We start from the raw sequence: 3,893 nt of genomic DNA on the forward strand, positions 1-3,893 counted from the left end.
ATCTCTTAGGTCTCTTCTCTAGTAATGGTTCAGGTTTCCCACCTCCTAGATTCTACACTTAGCTGTACGGCCTGCATGTTCCAGGAGGAGTTCCTCAGCCAGTGGCTGTTCGGATACAGAGAAGTCCTTCCCCTTCAACATGACTTTACAGGCCCCTCCGATTTACTGGCTGGGTTCTGAACACCGTGTTGATCTTCCTGGTTCATAAAGCCAAGCAGGGTGTCTGCTTGCCAGACAGGTGTGTTTGTTTTTTGAATGATAAGCATACTCTCTTGTGCTGTTTAGGTTAATAATAAGCACTTCAGAAATCCTTCTAAGTCTGAAAGCGGAAAGAATTAAAAAAAAAAAAAAAAGAAAGAAAGAAAGAAAGAAAACAGAAAACCACTTCAGCAGCGAAGTCTGTTAATGGAGTCCTTGTCTTCAGAGAACATAGGGTCTTGGGCCAAAGCTGGGTGCTTGCTGGCTGACCCTGCTGGCAAGCAAACCCCATGGAATATTGCCTTTGAAAGCCCTCTTCCATCAAAAGAACCCTCAAATTATGTTTAATGGGTAGTTCCACAGTGAGGAGAAAACAAATAATAAACACAAGTGTGGTGGCCCCAAAGAGACCAGAGGAGTCTGCAGCAGGAGGGAGGTGCTTCCTCCTTCAGCCTAGTGGCCTCTGGGAGGGGACGCTGGCTGAAACCTAAACAGCGGCCAGGAACAACAAGTGTGGCGAAGGGCTATTCCAAAGGGCTGCCGAGAACAGTCTCCACTGTCCTTGAAGCCTCCTGAAGACCCCAGTGTTGCAAAAGAGAAAGCTTATAATAGGACCTGCCTGCAAGTCGCTTTCACAGCCCTCCGCCTTGGTTACCAAAGCTGTGGCAGATGACTTCCAGGGTCAAGTCGTCACAGCACTGAAAGAAGGGGTCCAGCAGCCTGAAGGCAGCCTCCCCCCGGGCAGGGATGCTGTCATCCCCCCTGGACTCACCTTGAGGGAGCTTATGCCTCTAGTCTCAGATCCCCCCTTAATTCTTTTGTTTGTTTGTTTTGTTTTGTTTGTTTTTGTTTTTTTGTTTTGTTTTGTTTTTTTTTTTTTCGAGACAGGGTTTCTCTGTGTAGCTTTGCGCCTTTCCTGGAACTCACTTGGTAGCCCAGGCTGGCCTCGAACTCACAGAGATCCGCCTGGCTCTGCCTCCTGAGTGCTGGGATGAAAGGCGTGCGCCCCTTAATTCTTAATCAAGTCCATTGTTATTGTCTCCACCACCACACATAGGTGAAAGAGAGAGACTTGCCGAGGCTTCAGTCGGATGAGCCTGCAAGTCACTAGCTGCAAGTTGACCCTTCTGAGCTCTTGTGCTGAGATTATCTTCGTGGAAGAGGCACCAGCTCGGCCCCACTGCTCCTCCGTGGCCTCCCGAGATGTCTGAGATTGGCACTCAGGACTGGCCTGCAGTGTGACTTTGACACCCAACACACATACACAGCTAATACACACACATCAGCTCTTTCTCGGAGACAAGCATGAGAGAGTTATCTTGTCTCTTAGTTAAGGTTATCACGGCAGTGATGAAACCCCAGGACCAAAAGCAACTTGGTAAGGGAAGGGTTTATTTCACTCACATTTCCATAGAAGAGTTCATCATTGAAAGCAGTGAGGGCAGGAACTCATACAGGGCAAGAGCCTGGAGGCAGGAGCTGATGTAGAGGCCGTGGGAGAGTATTGCTCCTCGTGGCTTGCTTGGTCTGCTTTCTTATAAGACCCAGGACCACCCTCTCAGGGATGGCCCCACCCACAATGGGCTGGGCCCTCCTCCATCCATCACTAAGGAAGAAAACGCCCCATAGGCCTGTCTGCCTATAGCTGGATATTATGGAGGCATTTTCCCAACTGGGATTCCCTTCTCGCAGATGACGCTGGCTTGCGTCAAGTTGACATAGAAACCAGCCAGCACAGCTTGCTTTGTTTCTCTTTGTGTGACTTTCTCTTCAGGTTTTTGGAGTCTCTACAAATCAAACCAACCCTTCTGTCCCCAGTGGTTTGGATTTGTGTTTGGAGACAGGCCTCACTACATAGTCAGGAAATCACAATCCATCTGTCCCCACCTCTCTAGTGCTGGGACAACTGGCTAATGCCACCCTACCTGTCTCATGTGGAGTCCTCTTTAAGGATGCTTATGTAATTGTTCCCTGCCTCATAGATTCCTCTTGCTTAGATTTCTCTATAAATCATCACTTTTCCCCCAGGGTTTCTTTAAACCATGTGATGGTCCAATCAAACATCTAAATACGCTCAAATATTGAGGGGCAAGAGACTGCCACCTACTTAAATAGCTCAGAGTCACAGATAAATAACATATATGTGTGTGTATATATATATACACACACGTGGCTACATCATACACATAATTATATGACTCGGATTATCTAAAAGATAAGATAAAATGAGTAAACTTTGAAACTTAACGAGAAGTGTACATAGTCATTATTTCACCCTTTGTATGCTGAAACTTTTCATAATTAAAAAATTGAAAGAACAAATCAGATAAAAAAGAGATCAAAAGAACAGAAGGAAGGAAAGAAAGAAGGAGAGAAAAAAGACGAGTTACTGGCATAGGCCTGTAATCCCAGCCCTTGGAAGATGGAGGCAGGAGGGCTCAGTCCTTAAAGACCAGCCTGAGCTGTAAGGGAGGGATCGCAGGAGGGAGACAGACTGCTGCCTTAAGACAGACAGCCCTGAAACATGCAGTGTTTAACCTATTTACTTCTTCTAAGGCTGCTAATGGTCATAGTTGACAATAGCCTACATTTTCCTTGAGGACAGGATCTCACTGTGTATCCCAGGCTTTCATGGAACTCTCTATGTACACCAAGCTGGCCTCGAATTCATAGATAACCTTCTGCCCCTGCTGGGATTAGAAGTGTGCATCACCATGACAACAACATTACATTGTATTCATTTATTTATTTTATGAGTTTGGGTGTTTTGTCTGCGTGTCTGTGCATCCCTTGTGTGCCTGGTGCCCACAGAGGTCAGAGGGGTGTGCTGGATGCCTCAGAACTGGAGTTACCAATGGTTGTGAGCCACCCATGTGGGTGCTGGGATTCAAACCTGGGTCCTCTGGAAGAGCAGCCCGTGCTCTTAAGCACTGAGTTATTTCTCCATCCCAAAGCAGCATTACCTACTAAAAGGCTCATGTACAGTTATTGTCTGTGATACAACTGTGTTGCAAAATCTAACTCCAGTCTCACCGGACCTTCACCGAGAACCTTTCTTAGGAGCATTCCCTGAAATTTAGCTGTGACATGCTTGTGGCCATGCTTATGTCTGGCTTACAGCGGAGATCTTGCCTTGGCGTGAGCATGTGAAGTTGCAGGGCACTGTGGATGAGCTAGTTAAGACAGGCTTTGCTTTTTTACATTTATTTTTTTATTTATTCCTTTGTGTGTGTACGTATCACAGCATGGGGGAGGAAGGGGTCAGAGGACAACCAGGGAGAGTCGCCTTGGGAGTCAGGGGGATGAAACTCAGGTGGCCAGGCTTAGGTGCAATGCCTGTGCCTGCTGAACCACCTCTCCAGCCCACACGGGATACAGGAATTTCTGACTGGATGCCCCCACTTGGCCACCCAGCCCTCATCATCCTGCGGGAGGCATTTGTTCTTACAGTTCCAGCCGTTGTATACTACGTGTGACAACGTGGCAGTTTGCTGACTGTGTTAATCTGGACAAATTCTGATTTTTTTTTTCCTCCTCAAATGAACGTTTCCTGTTAAGCCTTCATCCTCTATCTTTCTCTTTCTGTTGCCAGGGATCAAACCCAGGGCCTCACGGCACTGGGCAACTGTTCACCACCGAGCTATATCTCAAGCCCCTGCCTGTGGTGATATTGTGTTCCCCAAAATATTGTGCAC

Source organism: Peromyscus eremicus, chromosome 14 (genome assembly GCF_949786415.1).
Source record: "Peromyscus eremicus chromosome 14, PerEre_H2_v1, whole genome shotgun sequence".
Classification (NCBI taxonomy): domain Eukaryota; kingdom Metazoa; phylum Chordata; class Mammalia; order Rodentia; family Cricetidae; genus Peromyscus; species Peromyscus eremicus.